A 17,560-nucleotide genomic window follows, 5' to 3' on the forward strand; every position below is an offset into this window, starting at 1 on the left:
TAACCTACACGCTAGGACTTGAAATATTTTCCACCATCAATTTTACTCTGTTTCTTTTAATTTTAAATTGAAAAAAAAATCAAATACGTACTACGATATACCGCCTACTCGTAGTAGTAAAGGCAATAACTCAGTAAAATCCTTTCTACACACAAATCGACAGCTCGGGTATGCTATATACCTTTTGCCAGTACCCAGTACCCAGTACCCACCGCCGAGGTTCCGTTTCTTAGTAATCGAGTTTCACGTCTTCGGTTGAAAGAGTATTCGAAGAATTCGATAAATTCCGGACACAACGTAATTGACGTCCGTTACGATGCTTCATTGCCTTTAGTGAAAAATTACCAGCGAAATCATTCACTGAACATTATCTTACAAACATTGGGGTTTTAAAATTATAAAAACAATTTTTCACATCATTTTTTTGTTCAATTGCTAATTACTTTTATATTGTACATAATTTTTTATAATATATGAGTATACATTAGTTAAATATTTATTAATAGTTATGATATAACACGCAGAAAGTTTTGCAATAATTTGCCTTAATTCGTCGAGGGGGTTCCAAAAATACTATTGGTTCAAAAGTTCATACATATATCAGTCATTAAACGCAAAATCAGTTATCATTTTGCACTAGCATTCCCAATTTAAAAAAAATTTTTTTTTATTAAAGCGTCCAAGAGATTTCAATTTTTTTAAAATTACGATGTTTTTTTTCGTTTATTACTTCATGAAAAGTAAGCTGTATTGGACGTATTTTTTTAATTGTTTTTTTTTTTTCTTTTTCAAAATGTATATGCATAAAAAAAAGTGGTAACTATTGACCATAATTGCATACACTGTAAATAATTTTTGGTGTGAAAATGGTCTCCGAGGGCTTTGACAAAATTGAAGACCGTGCGTCGTGTAACTTTTATACCGGGAGGGTTGAAAATTTAAACACCAAATTATTCACACCACACTGCGGATTAAAAATTTTTTACAGTGTAGAAGATTAAACTTATTTGGTAACATGTCTCAATAACATTAGAAGAAAAGCTATAAGAGCACTGAGTATTTTTTCATTTTTTTTCTGGTAATCATTACTATGTTAGTTACAAATTTGAGATTCTGATGCTGTATAGCATGGGAAAGACATCCGTGTTTTTTGAGCAACATTTACAATTACCAGGTAAACTCTACTATTTTTTTTTGTTAGTTTTGATTACTTTGCCATCTTTAGGAAATGCTTGTTACGGTAGCATGAGACTGATTACCAGACAATCAGGGAATGATGACCGTGGATTATTCTCCGAGTATATATACACTTATCCTTTGTACGATTATCTTGATCAAATTCTTGCCTCAGAAATAAGATAAATTGGTCAATTATTTTGATAATCGTGACCGTTGAAAATTTATAGAATTATAAAAAAAGCTTCTGTAATGATTTTTTTCTAAAATAAATTTACAAACACAGAACATAATTTTTATTCTTTGATTATGATTTCTCGATAATTATTGGCAATGTAATCATGAGAGTTTTTAAAATTCCTTATGAAGTATAATGGAATCCGTAAACTTATTTTCTAGAAAAATATTTTTCATTTAAGTTCAAATACATGTAATCATCTATTCCAGTTTAAGAAAGTGAAACAGGTGATTTTTAAATGAACCGTTTTCATAGATAAAGGCCCAAATAATTAAATAAAATATTTCATTCGATGCGTAAAGTTATTATTTATCAAATGAAATGCTTCCGGTTCGGAAATTTCAGTTTATATCTGAGAACGGCTCATTTGAAATTTCCATTTGCTAATGTAAGTGCAACCAGGACCGTTTCATTTGTTCACATGTGTCTGAGAAAGAGAATAGATGGCAAACCGTCTTAAAATAAATTGGTTAGAATACTGTAATAAAATCCACTTACAAAAAACATCCATACCTCTTGTTCTTCAATGATTAGTTTCTTTTAATAAAACAAATGCATACAAGCAAAATAAAATACTTCTTATATATTATAACACAGTTTTAATAGAATCCATTGGAAATTGATCCAAAAATAAAAGTTAATTATTTTTTACTGTGAAATCCACTTTTCATTCTAGCTGCCAGATGGCATTTTTCCTTATTGAAATGATGTTATTGAGCTTTTGCATACTTTTTATCATATTTATGGAGATTAAATAAAAATAATGGTAATACAGTTGTGGGTAAAAATTTAAAAAAGTGTAACTGCACTGATGTGTAAGGAAAAACAGCTGCAGGTGATAAACTAGAGCAAAAAAAAAACCATTGAAGCATAACGAAAATAATAATAAACGTATTTGAAAACAAGTATCCAAAAAACAACAACCAGTGACATTTGGCATTGCTAAATGGAATATGTAGAGTACGAATTTTAATCGACATTTTTCACATATGCACATATATTCCACTCCGTTATCAAGATTATTCAGATATTCATATTTTCGATTTCTCTCGTCTCTTTCCTATGGTATCGTCATTATATATATGTATGTTTTTCGTTTTATTTATATTTTTTATCCTTTATCCATTATTTATACCATCAGGCTTTTATTTTATGGAAATTAAATCAGATGTATATATATATATATATATATATATATATATATATATATATATATATATATAATCTACTCCTCGTTCACTCCGCAAATTTTTTACAGTGAAATACAAATCAACATTATATATATATATATATATATATATATATATAATGTTGATTTGTAAAAAATTTGCGGAGTGAACGAGGAGTAGATTACTTTTTCTTTATTCACTCCCCTTTGGAGTGAAATTCACTCCAAATGAGAGTTATCACGGAGTGGATAATTTTTTATTCATTTAGTTCCCTCGGAGTGAATTTCACTCCAAAGGAGAGTTTCGGAAAATATTAATTATAAAAAAAAATTACTAATCCGTATAGTGAGCTTCGATCTTTAATATTTTGAGATTTATATTGAGTACGGAAATAATTACAAGCTCCTTCCCGGGGAAAACGATTTAGATCTGACCATATATAATTATATCTGATCAGATCTGATTTGTCAGATCTGGCCAGATCTTTAAATTGTCTCTATCTGACGAGATCTGATCAGATATAATTATATGTGGCCAGATCTAAACCTTTTTTCCCGGGATCCTTATTAAAAAAAAAGAATTAAATTGCAAAAAAAAAATAACATAGTTTTCATTCGATCCGAAATGTAATCTAACGTATTAGAAACGTTACTTAGAAGAGTTATACATGAATTTGATTGATGAAAAAATCCCGATGACTGCTGGGCTCGAACCTGCATCCTTCAGATCCAAAGTCTTTGACGCTATCCACTGCGCTGCCCCACGTATGTGATCGCGTGAATGTAAATAATCAGATATGAACAATTTTCATGATTATATCTGAGCAGATATAACAAGATCTGATTATGTTAATTGTTGTATTTAGTTCAGATATAGTTATCTGATCAGATCTTACGACATATGCGCAGATCTGACCAGATATAAACAGTTATCTATAAAAATAAGACATACATAATTATATCTGAGCAGATGTAATAGGACCTGACTATGTTAATTGTTGTATTTAGTTTAGATATAGTTATCTGATCAGATCTTATAAGATATACGCAGATCTGGCCAGATATGATAAGACCTTTTCATGTCTAATGCATTTTGCAATCCGGATATAGTTATATCTGTTTAGATCTGGCCAGATATGATAAGACCTTTTCATGACTAATGTATTTTGCAATCCAGATATAGTAATAACTGTTTAGATCTGATCAGATATGACTAGATCTGATCATGTCTGATGAATTTTTTAACTCAGATATAGTTATATCTGTTTAGATCTGATCAGATATGACTAGATCTGATCATGTCTGATCTATTTTTCAATTCAGATATAGTTATATCTGTTTAGATCTGATCAGATATAACTAGATCTGATTATATCTCAAATCCCATATCTAACCAGATATAAATAGATCTGATCAGATATAATTAGATCTGACCAGATATAATTATATCTGGTCAGATCTAATCCGTTTTTCCCGGGTTTTTCATATTTTCACGCAAAATGATTTCTCAAAATTATAAGCAGCTGATAATAAAACTTTCACAAATATAATTCCCCTCAGTTACAAACTGTCGTATGACTTACATCAATCATACCGCGAGATAAAATTTCATATTGTACCAAAATATTAAATATTCCCATAAAAACTATGTCACTATAGCTATCTAATAATTTAATATTTTCATAATGTATTATAGATATGAAATTATAATTTAGTGAGTTACTAAAACATTTTATAAATTAAAAGATAATATATCAAGTTTAATTATTAATATTTGAATGAATTATTTATCGAAATGTTTATCTTTCTAATTAACAGCTGTTTCTATTAAATATAAATTTATTCAAGTATTAAAACTCCGGACCGGAGTGAATGCGGATTTAAATATAATCCGTATTCACTCCCAATTTTTTACAACGTTCGGTCATTGGTAATAAAATAATTTCTTCTTTGTGATAACCAAAAGTTTTTAGTTGGAAAGAAAAAAAAAAAAAAACGATTAATAGTTTATCTAAAATTGAACAGAAGTGCGAAAGATATAGTTTCAAGGTAATACATTAAGATAATGCGCCATTGGCTACAAAGTTGTTGATTAATGAAACGCGAGTGACTAAAGGAAGTTGAAAGAAGGGGATTAGCTGAGGATGAAAATTGTGGTTTGGTGGTAAAGAAGATAGGGTAGTGGGAAAGTTGAGAAAATAAAAGAAAAGGCGGAAGAAAAAAAAATAAAAAGGAGAAACAAGAAATGAGGGTGAGAAAGAGAGAAAAATAGTGCCAAGTAACTTTAATCAAAGGTCTTTGGCTAATTGGAAGGACGACGAGAGTCTGTGCACTCAAGTAAGATAGTGAGCTAGGGATTATTCTTTCCACAAAAGTCGACATCCTTTATACTTAACAGTATACATTTTCTTTGTTTCTTTTGTATACATTTTAATTTCACCCGCAGAATTTTATTAAATCCGTATTTACTAAATGAATTTATTTGCTTTCTTTTAAAATTTTATTTACTGTGAACTTATAATTTTATTTAAGTGAAAAAATAGAATTTCTATAGCAGAAAAAAAAAATTTAATATAAAATTAGAGTGATAAAACATAGTCCAAAAAAAAAGTATTTGACCATAAGAAAATGTTGACGATGAGTCTTGAAAAAGAAACTTAAAAAAAACACTAAATAAAAAATATATATATATATTTAGGTCCTTTTTACAAGGACAGCTCTCGAATGTCCTTTTTCCGGCATCTTGAGCGCTTCAAGAGTCCACCACGTCTCGCACTTTCTCATCACAACTGAAGCACGAACTCTACTCTTAAGGTGAAGTAAGCATTGAAGGACGATGGAAATATCAAGCAAAGAAAGAGTGAGAAAATGAGTGCTTGCAAAAGGGTCTCAAGGCGAAAATGCAGAGAGTAATTCCTTGGATCTTCCGCATGACACGTGCGAGTGACTGTCGAGGGCTTTCTAACCATCATACTCAGCGCCCTCTCTCTCTCACTCTACTCACTACATTTGTCGTTTATTTGTTGTTTTTATTTTCCAAGATGCTTTTAGCATCGAGTGTTTATTGCTATTGTGAATAAATAAAAATGTGTTTTTTTATATCCTTCAAAAAATACTTAAAACATTTTTCAAGATTCCAAATAAATAATTATATAATAGATATTTTTGATACTCTGGTGTAAAGTGACGTATCACTTTAGGCTTGAATTAAATAAATTCGTAAAAGTGTGGACATAAGTAAATTTGACTTTATTCGCTGCACATAACGGTTGAATAATTAACTTTAGATGCATGAATAAAAAATATATTTTTCTGGATTGACATTTAAAAAAATTTGAATACTTAATTTTCTTCTGAATATTTTAGTTTCGCTTTAATGAAAATTTAATTAAAAATATTTTTTCCGTTTAAAAAAAATTATTTTTTCATTAAAAAAAAATAATTAGATTTTATTATATTAAAAAGAATACTAGAAAAATTTCATTTATGTTAACAAAAAAAAAAAAAAAATAAAAATAAACATTTCATGGTTGGCTTTTTAGTTATACGAGTGATATTTTTTGTTCATTTCTAATTTGACTTTGTCATTAAAATGTATGAAAGTTATCAACGGATAAAAAGAATAAAGAAAAATGTAAAAAAATTTTACAATTACGTTTTCTATCCAACTGAGGGAATTACTTGCGTCCACAAAAGCTAAGCTACGAGATGAGAGAAACAAGCTGGTAAGAGAGCAACAGAGATATAATAGAATGAGAGGAAGAGTGAGTGAGAAAAAAAAGTGTAAGAGAGATGACACGAGATATATATTCTGACATACGAGACTTTAGGGCCAGGATTTGGTGCGCGTGAGGGTCGCGTTTGTCGAGATTTTGTTTCCCAAGCTCACTTCAACTCTCAAGAGTCTCTACTCATCGAGAAATCTTGTGATAGGTCTGGATCTGAGGGTTAAAGAGAAAGCAGTAGAGGATTATTCAAACAGAAAAGAGCTCTAATGAAGATAATACCTGAGTTTTCATAAATTTTTTTTTATTTCTTATTTACATCCATTAATTTTAATGAAAAAATATAAAGTAGTTTTAAACAAGCGTTTATTTTAAACTTATACGAGTTTTAAAAAACATTTTATTCGTTATTTTTTTTTTTTACTCAATCCGATGAGCTTATGAAGTGTCAATCATAAACAGCATGCTCTCACGTCTACTTTAAATTAGTTTACCAAGTTTTCCTCACCAGATTTACTACTAGACTGATTTTGTATACAACGTAAAAATATTTTTCTTGAATATAAATTCTTCTCATTACATTTTTTTTTTTTAAACTTCAGAACTGTGAGACAACGTAAATAAAAATAAACACTATTTCTACCTTTTTATTAAATTTCAAAAACAACAGCCCAAACAAAACATTTAATGTTACTTCACAATTTTCATGCATGTTTTTTCTTCTTGATTGACAATTTAATTAACGAAAATTGTGTTCAAACTAAATTTTTAATACAAAAATGAAATAAATAATATTTAAATTTTCATACATGCTTCGAAAATTTAATTTTATTTTAAAAATACTAAAAACAATATTTTAATTAAATAAAAAATATTTTTGTTATTAAATAATAACTGCCTTTAGATAAAAAATCGAAAAATTTAATTTGCTTTGGACAGTTTCATTTTTTTACTTGACAAATGTCAATAAAATTATTCCAAAATTAATACAATTTGTCTATCAATTTATTCGAGTCAATACTGGAATCTGGTTGAATTTTTTTTCGCCGTTTTAATAAAACGACCAACGCAATAAAATTTCATTTGAAATATTTGAAAGATTTAATAAAATGTTTCCTCTGAAAAATTTGACGTATGTAAAATTTTCGTCGAAAAAAAGTTTCATAAATTATAACATATAAAACATTGATGAAGAATCGGTAATTAAATCTATAAATGTAGGCCAAATCCGACGCAATTGATATCCATCATATGCAAATTCGTGCTGATGACATAAAAAAATTTTTTTTTCTGTTTTATATTATTCCAATAAAATATTGTCGATCAATATAAATTTTTCGAACTTGACCGAGGTCATTCGCACTGAAATATTCTCTAGCTCTGTGCGATTCGTCATAATCGAGACCCGAACTAGGGCATTTAAAAGCACTCCATATGCACTTTATCTCGTTCATTCACTACATATTCCCACAATTACACATCAACTCACTAACTCTATATGTATATAGATTAGCACACAAATATATTACCATATACACATTCATTTACAGTATAGTAGTCCTTGTTGGCATATTCGTTCATAAAGTATGACCTCAGCTCATTTGGGAATCCATTCGTTTAGAGTCGACGCTGCAGAGATTTATCAAACGGCACAATTAGCCCGGGTGAATAATCCATCGAACCTTTTCAGCATTGTCTGCCTCGTTATTACGTCATTACACACGATAGATAGAAAGAGTCAGCGAGTTCGATCGCTTCACTGGGGATTTAGTAGTGAGCTGTCTAACGAGGGATTCCCAGCAGCCGCCATCGCCCACCCGACAATGAAATCGGGTCGCGACAGAAAAAAACCCTGGGGTTGCCAATGGAAAGCGAGAAAAAAAAACGTATGGACGAGCTTAAACCCAACTTTAATCGTGAAACTTGAATGAGTATACGAGGTTTTGCGGGTCGTCTACTCTCTAGGGAAGTGACACGACCGCCTTCTCTTCATCGTCACTTTCATCATATTCCACACATACTTTCAACCCGTTCATGTTTACTGTAGCTTTTTTTCGACTTCAATCAGTTTGATAAAATATTCATTAAAGTTTATCCTAATTTTTTATGAAACTTTCAACATAGTCTCTATCATACTATATTATTCTCAATGAAAAAAATTCACTTCTGTATTTAAATAAATTATTTTAGTTACTTCTGAAAATGTTCATCCCAGAGAGGAAAGTACTACGGGCCCAGGCTTGGCGCTGGCTTGGCCCAAGTATGTAAAACCTTGGCCCAAGCTTGTAAGCCAGCCTTGCCCAGCCTTGGTAGGACTCTGGAATGATAACATTGGGCCAGACCTGGTTGCTAGAGCTGGCCCATGCTTGGTTGTCAGTCCTGGCCCTGACTTTTTTGCCAGACCTTGCCCATGCCTCGAGGAAACGAATAAATTTAATTAAAAAAAAATTTTATTATTATTAACCTCGTAGAATTTATGATCATTAACGTCTAAACTATCTAAAGGAGGTAAATGATGTGACAAAAACTCGGTGAAAATTCTGCTGGGCTCCGGGCGCGAACTGCCGTCCTCCCGATTGCTGGGTCCGAACGATAGCTACTGGACGAACCTACTAACGTTGAACTGATACATTTATATGATCTACTTATTAAACCATAGGTATAGCCAACCTTGGGTAATTCTACCTTGGCCCAAATCTGGCTCCCCATTGGATGGCCAAGGCTAAGTTACCCAATCTTGGCCCAAGCCTGGCTTGCCATTGAATGGCCAAGACAGGGGAACCCAGCCTTGGCCCAAGTCTGGGTAATCATTGTAACGGCCAATGCTAGATTACCCAGTCTTGGCTCAAGCCTGGGTTGCCATTGAATGGCCGAGGCTAGGTTACCCAGTCTTGGCTCAAGTCCGGGTAATCATTGTAACGGCCAAGACTGAGTACCCAATCTTGAGCCAAGCATGGGCCAATATAGATGTGCCAAAGCTAGGTTCCCCAGTGCTGGGCCAAGTAGGGCCCTGTCGTTTAATTCTGGCGGCTCCTGCATGGGATGTTACAAAAACTAAGTTCTTATATATGTTATTGCAATGCCTTAGGCGAGTCTCAGAACGTTAAAATTTAAAATCTGTCGTATTTAAATTTAAAACATTTTAATTACTGAGAAAGATTACGAGAGTAATTTTCAATAACATTTTTTTTCTACAAAAATTCAAAGTCAATGAACAAAGATCAGTTAGTTTTATTTTTTAAAAGTTGTATTAACAAACATCCTGACGGACATTACCCGTTTTTTTTTTATTCGTGAATTTTTTTAACATGAATATTTTAAAAAATTAGATTGCAATCCCATCAAACTTGTTCACTGATAAATTCTCTTTGTGATGGTATGTGTTTTATCCTACTCTAGTTTACTGTGAAAGTTGTAGAGAAAAGTTAACATGAGTTAATCTGTTAAACATTTTAATGTTTTAATGAAGCACACTCACCACTTTTGTGTTTGAGGTTTCAAAAAATACACTGCAACTAAGAATTTTTTTTGGAAATTTTTTTTTAAATTTATCTTTTAAACTCGATAACCAATTCTCCATTAAATTATTCTCACTTGCTTAGCGGGGTCAAAAAAATAAATTTGACTGTTTTTCTTTAAATGGATACTGAATAGGTCAAGTTAGCCAAAAGCAAGTAAAAACGGATAAAAAAATACGTTTAATTTTGATTTCCTTTAAGCTAACTTGGTCTACTCAGTATCCATTTAAAGTAGTTGTCCTGCTACAATATTGTCAAAAAGTTATGAGCCATATGCGCGATAAGAGTAGGTTGGGTGGTAGTTAAAACGAGACATTGCTTTTGTTTGATATTGTACCAGTGATAAGTTTGCTTACACACTACTCATATATACGTATACGCAAATACTGTTAAACAGTTTCTTAAATTATAATCTGACAACGTCGCATATGCTCTACCAGCTGCTGTGTAATGTACTGAGGATCTTTTTAAATTTACCGCTCAAATAGTACTATCCATACTAGCGTACAGCGTTGTCAGATTACTTCTGTCCAATTCACCGACATGTATATTTTTTCATTTATTAATGAACTTTGCGATGCTATATCTCAACAATGTGATAGTGAGTACTTTTTTTTTTCTTAAAATTCAGGACAAAGTCATTAATTTTTTGATAGTTTTTCAAAAGCTTCTGACTGTTAGTATTTTTATGAAATCACGAACGCGACAAAACGCATACTCTTCATTGCTCGCAATGTTAATTATACGAACTTTGATTATAAACATCTCGAATTAGAGATGGTCAATCTAGTTCAAATTTAAATGGTAATTATTTCTTCATACTCTTAATAAGTATACAAAATTTTAAATTTTCGGACACTATATGCTCATCACCCGGCAACTACCTTAAGTCAAAAAAGTCAAATTTAACTTGGTTTTGGCTTAGTTGACCTAAATTTAAGTCAAAAAAGAGCCATCCGGCCTCACCCGGAATGGAAAAGTAGATTTCTTAATTAGATACAAAAACTTGTTAAATTTTATAAAAAACGAACTACGGAATTAAAAATATGCTACAGCAGTGTAATAAATACTTATTTTATAAGCTTATTACATGAGTTCTCAGAATTTGAGTAATGCCTTATCATTCAGAAGGTATTAGAGGACTAAGCTGCAATGATAAACTTTTTTAATTTTTTGAGAAATTTTCGAGATCATCAAATTGTTAGGAAAGATCTTTAAAAAAAACAAGTGATGTAGTGAAAATTAAAGCTATTCGTACGAACTTGAGGATACATTTCACAGAATTAATTAATCACTTTTGGTTTGGAAGTTATTTAAGGATGAAGCCAAAAAATTCATTTTTATGAAAACAAAAAAAAATTCAAACACCCACAACTTTTAAACTAATCGACCGATTGGGCTCATTTTTGAACTTGATCAAGGTAATTGTCCTATAAATAAGTATATAAAATTTCATGAAGATCCGTTAAAAACTGCAGGCGCTGTTGTGATAACAAGGTGTGTTATATCGTATATACATATATGCATACATACATACATACGTACATGTATAAACTTTTGAGTGGATGGTATTTTTTGACTCTACTAGGTAAAATGAGACATATGGTGGCAAAATTCTTTGATAATTCTATCATGAGACCCATTGCAATATTCCGATTTCTAAAGAAATCTACCTAAAAAGTCTAATTTAAGTTATTTTTTCACTTGGATAGTAATTCAATTATTTAAAAAAATTAATTTACCAATTATATAATTTTGTATGCAACTGAATCGTAGATAATTGATTTTAAACTAATACCGCGGAAAATTATTAGCGAATACATGAATTACGAAAATTTCTCGAATTACGGGGTAGAAACAATTGTTTTTGCCCTAGGGAAGAATCAAGCATATGTTTACCGGCAATGAGTCAAATTCAATGTTTACTTTGAACTCATTACTTGTCATATATTTATTAGTTACTTCAATTCTCTTATTTAATTTTTATAAGTGACAGTTGTAACTATGCTTTGATATTTTATGACAATGAATGAGTTTTTTTAAAAATGCTATGTGTCTTAGACCTACAGTTATGAGAATATCTAGTTTTTTTTTAACCAGGATTACTTTAAATATTTAACGTATTCATGTTTTAACGACTATAATTGTGAGTGATCGTTAAAATAATTTATCATAAAAAAAAAATTACTGAATAAATTAATATGATATAAATATTTATGACCAGTAAAGTTAAAATAATTTTTGGGTCAATGAATAGAATGATCATAAAAATAGCTGTTGAATGTAAACATATTTATGTTGAAGAATTAAAGCAAAAATATTAAAAGTACAGTGAAATTTAGCGTCAAGCTATTACGGACGCTCCACTTACTCTCACGTAAAGTTGAATTTTTTCTATAAGTAGAAGTGAGACAAGAATATTGCTTATAAATATATCGTATTGTACTTTAATTAACGACTTTCTGAGAAAAATATGAGAACATAAATTAAAGTAAAGTTATATTCAGTAACAGCTGGGAACATAAGTTTTCTTATAAACGTATATGTTATGCAATTTACTTAAATTTCTCCAATATATCAAACTCAAAAAAAAAAAAATTTCAGACCTAACGAGATTAATTTTTTCAAATTCTAGATCTACATTTATATCAATAGATCTATTTAAATCTTCTTAGATTCTCAAAAAATTTTTTAAATTTCAAATTAGAAAGATTTTTTTTTCCCTTGAAACTTTTTTAAAATTAAATTTTTTGATTCTTACAGTTTGATTTTTTTTTTTTTTAACTTCGAACTACATAGATCTTCTTAGATCTGCATAGATTTGAATAATGAAAAAGTTAGACCTACATAGACTTGAGTAGAATATCAGATTTAGATCCTCGTAGATCTAAATAATTTTTTCTCAGATTTGATGAATGGAAGAAATTTAAGTAAATGGGAGAATGTAAGTAAATATAACATCATTAATGTCGTGTGCCAAATGCCAAAAGGGCGTATAACTTTTTTTTTTTTTTGGTGCCAATCGTTTTGTAAACATGTTTTAAGCCTAAAAATGAAATAAAAATTTCCAAAGCCAAAAGGGTGTATGTCTCAAATATTAGCTCTCCACCATACGCTCCGTATGGCGTTGAATAGAAGAACGAATATTGAACTTTATTATCTCTAGCTTATAATTATTAATTATTTGAGAATTTCCTAGTTGATTAAAAATTAAAGTTAACGATTATTTTAATTACATTGGACTGTCCAAGATGATGAAAAATTAAAGTTACTACCATCGAAATAGTTGACTTTTTCGAAATTTTTTTTTTTACAAACCTTCTCCGGACAATTTTGAAGACTGGTTTTCGAAATTTTTATAAATCCTGATTTTTTTTATACGCCCTTTTGGCTTTAGACCGACAATTTCCTAAAGCCAAAAGGGCGTACATCTTAAGATACGCCCTTTTGGCGTTACTAAGTCAAAAATTTTTTTTTCTGCAGATCTTTGCGTTTTGAGCGATTCTAAAAAGAATGGCAAAAAAAAATTTTTTTATACGCCCTTTTGGCATGGAACCCTATCTAACTGCGATGTATTTAATTAAGAGATATATTATTGACTTAAACGTTGACGAAACGTTGCAACATTTGAAAACGTAACATTTGTTTTTACCCTTTGTCCACGTTCCTGATAACTTTAAACTTCTTATTTATATCATGGATGAAAGTAATTTAAATAATTGACTTAAAGTTCCATTAAATTAACAAATTAGATTTTACTTAAAAATATAATGAATTCACTATTAAAATTTATTAAAACTATATCGTTTACAGCTTTATCGTATAAAAAACATATACTCCAGGATATGGTTGTTCATGATGCATTGTAGTAATAAAAATTTTATTATCAATTGTAAAAAAAATTTTTATTATCAAAAATATTATCTACTTCAGTTATAAAAAAAAAAGTATGAAATAAAATTTTTGTGTACGTGAAAGTTTTTTCGCGTCGCAATGCGGTTTGTATGAAAACACGTACATGTTGTATCTTTCGGTAACACACAGGGATATTTTTCTTATCAGAGACTTCGCGACAGTCGCCAACCCCCTGATAACGTACAACAGAATTGTATATCAAGAACACCATATCATTTTATTGTATATATTATGTTCACTATCATTATAGAACTATATGAATTATAATATAATAGATACACGTAAATATATTGTATATTATATTGTGAATAATAAATCCCACCTCGTAATAACGTCGAAGCCTTACTTGTCTCATTATTGCAACCGACTTGTGATTCTCACTAACGAGTAAAAGGGAGAGGTTTCTAACTTTTTTTTTCTATGCTGTACAACCAAACTTGCACACTCTATGCCTTTTCAAAAGCTCTGGTATTCTATGTACATACACATTTTCAGTTTCTCTTTATCACAACCACAGACTTTTGCAACATAACTGAGTAGTAAAAGGGCCAAAGGTATAAAATATACAGACGAGAAAAATCCCTTTCGCTTTTGCTTTTCTTTTTACTTTTTTACTTACTATACTTAACATTATCTTTTTTTTTATTATTTTTATTTTTAAACTCACTCAGCAACTCTTCTCTCTTACCCACCCGTTGACTCAACCACGTCGTCAAGGACCACCTCCGTTTGATCCTACTAAAAATGCTTCCATGTTTTTGCTCGTTTCGACAATTCCCCGGGTTAAAGTTTTCGAGAAAATGTATTGACCAACTTTTTTATTACCCAGTGAAAAACTTGTAGTAATAAATTAGGCAGTAAAAAAAATGGAGATGCTTCATGGTGATGAATTAACAAATATAAAAAGACATAAAAACAAATTTAAACATTTACTTTTAAATTTTTTAGTCATACAATTGAAAAATTACTCTAATATATTTAGAGGGGAATAGAACAAAGTACCTAAAAAATTTTTAAATAAGTTTTTATACAATTTACTATAGTTATAAGGGAGATAGGGGAAATATGAGATATTATTTTTTAAACAAAAAAATTGTTATTCGTTCAAAATTGCTTTGTTACGGTAGAAATAAATAGAACGAGATAATCCCCAACAGTATGGGCAATTAATGATTTTTAGTAAAATAAATTGTTTTTAAAAATTTATTATCTTCATTATTTTTAATTGAAAAATGGAAAAAGCTGATTTTCATCAGGTAAAATGGGCTACTATTGAAATTTTGTTGATTCATTATTTTGTTTATCAAAATGAATTCTAATTGCCACAGATCACGTACAAAAAATTCAAGCAAACAACTTTTTTTTTAACAATGGCTCATTTTTCCTCAGGTTTATAATTTTTTAATTTTCAATCAAATATTTGATCATATGATTCAGATAACACATAAAAAAAATATTGTTTACTAAAAATTAAAAAATGGCTGATTTTTCAAGCTAATTAAATTGCCTGATGTTTTCTACAAACCATAACTAAACGTTTCTAAACGAAAATAAAATTTTTTTGGTCTCAGAAGTGATACCTCATTCCACCCCTGTCTCTCCTATCTATTTGATTTATTGAAACTACAGGATTTAATTTGGTCAGAAATTAATAATTTATAATTTGAAAATCAACAGTTTAACAAAAAATATAAAACTAAAGTTTTAATGTATGTTTGTGTATTATTAAAATGTGCAAACATTAATCAAACAAGTAATATCAAAGTTTGTGATATGACTATAAATAAATCAATATCCAATAAAAAACCTATAAAATCTTAAATTACGCTGGCATAACCTAATGCATATATCATCAAAAATGGTTATGACCAAGCATGCTCTATATCTATGTATGATAATTTTCCATGTGTTGTCTCTATAAAACTTTCTATAAATTTACATAAATCAATTTAAAATGGTTTCAAAAAATATTAAAATATCTTTTTACCATCTCATTTTCTATGGAGTAAAATATGTCTTAATAGTGAAACATAATTCATTAATAAATTTCGACAATACTAAAACTATATGTACATGATCAATAAATTTTGTATGTAGATGAGTTATATATATATATATATTTTTGTAATTAATACAATTTTGTGCGATGAATAAAAAAGTTAAAAATTTAACGAAATTAAAAAAAAAGGTGAAAAAAACAAAATAGAAATTCAATAAACATAGAATGCGGCAGTACGAGAGAAATAGAGAAAGAGAGAGAATGAGAGAGCGATAATTCCGTACTCGTGTGGGTCCTAGGGAAATGGAGTCGGCGGCACAGGCTAAATAGGTTTGTATCCTCGATGAAGAGCAAATTAGATTACCACGGAACAACCTACGCGACCTCACCGGGTTGTGCGCTACATATTGTGCCATATATATTGGTATTGTATGTATATATATACACATATATGTATACATATAAGCGTATATTTTATATATTAATACAATATGCAATCCTTATGTTAAAGTTATTCACGGAAATGTCACGTACATATGTATACATTTAAGGACCTCATAGACATATATATAGATAGTTCTTGGTGTCATAAACGAGAATATACGCCTTCTAGAATATCATCTATAGAATATGAAGTACCGAAATTTTGTTCAGTCGACTTGAATCATGTCAAAAAACCTGGAGCGTTAAATATTTATAGAATCTAAAATGATCTTTCATTTCTAAAAAATACTGAATAAAACGATTATTTTTATTCAAAAATATTTTTAGATAAACCTAAATTATTAGTAAAGTTAAAAAAAAATTAAAAAAGACATAATTGTTAATATGAAAATAAAATATTACTATAGTAATTTTTTTATTTTATTAACTATTTCGGAATAGTATATTGCGTGACACTGGTTAAAGTAAGACAATTTCAGCCTATGGTGAAGTTGTCTGCCCCAGTCGTAGACGAGGGTTGACATCATGTGCTGTCTGAAATCGTGTTTCATCCAGTGTCCCACCCTATAATTTTTATGGTTACCAGCATCGAAACTTTAAGTTTCAGTGTCTCTACAACCCGCCGAAAGAAGCTGATTTCAAGCCGATGCTGTATACAACTGCTAGCGAATTCGTAATTCAAAAATACCTTCATACAGCTTCCTTAATACCTTCGTACAGTTTCTTCCCAAGGGAAGAAACACGCATGTTTCTGCCCGGTGTCAGTTATATTTAATGTTCATTTGCAGCCTTGTTACTCCCATTTGTTTACTTATCACTTCAGTTTACTCATTTCATTTTTTAAGTGACAATTTTATTGACCAAATAAAATTACTAAAAAATGAGTGAAAATAATATTTTTGTTTTATTTAATATTTAATAAGTGACTGTAAATCACATATTTCTCATTCTTTAACAGTTCTCCGCATCATCGGCTTGAAATTAACTTGTTTCTTACTGGCTCCTGACACTGAATCTTGAAGTTCCGATGCAAGTAATCATGAAAAATATAGTGTGTGACTCAGGATAAAACAATCGCCTGCGGCTCGGGCAGCCAACCCCACCCTAGTCTGAAATCGTCTTGTTTTATCCCTTCCCGTGAAAAAATATTCTGATCAGGCTTGATATGAGCTGATAAGGCCATATCAAAATTTTTGATATATTCATATCTGGCCTGATATGATCTGATATGTCCATATTTGATTTTTGATAGGTCCTGATCTGGCCTGATATGAAAATTGGCCATATCAGGCCAGATCAAGCCTTATCAATTTGATATGTCTATATCAGACTTGATATAACTTGATAAGCTCATATATAATGTTATATTTATTTCTA

At 30.0% G+C, this 17,560-nt stretch overlaps 1 protein-coding gene across 2 annotated transcripts in view; it reads right to left on the minus strand.

Moving 5' to 3' along the window:
* Positions 1–17,560, minus strand: part of LOC130663280 (kin of IRRE-like protein 2) — a 141,838-nt gene that overhangs the window by 51,312 nt on the left and 72,966 nt on the right. The window lies entirely within an intron of this gene.

Source organism: Microplitis mediator, chromosome 2 (assembly GCF_029852145.1).
Source record: "Microplitis mediator isolate UGA2020A chromosome 2, iyMicMedi2.1, whole genome shotgun sequence".
NCBI classification, from domain to species: Eukaryota; Metazoa; Arthropoda; class Insecta; order Hymenoptera; family Braconidae; genus Microplitis; species Microplitis mediator.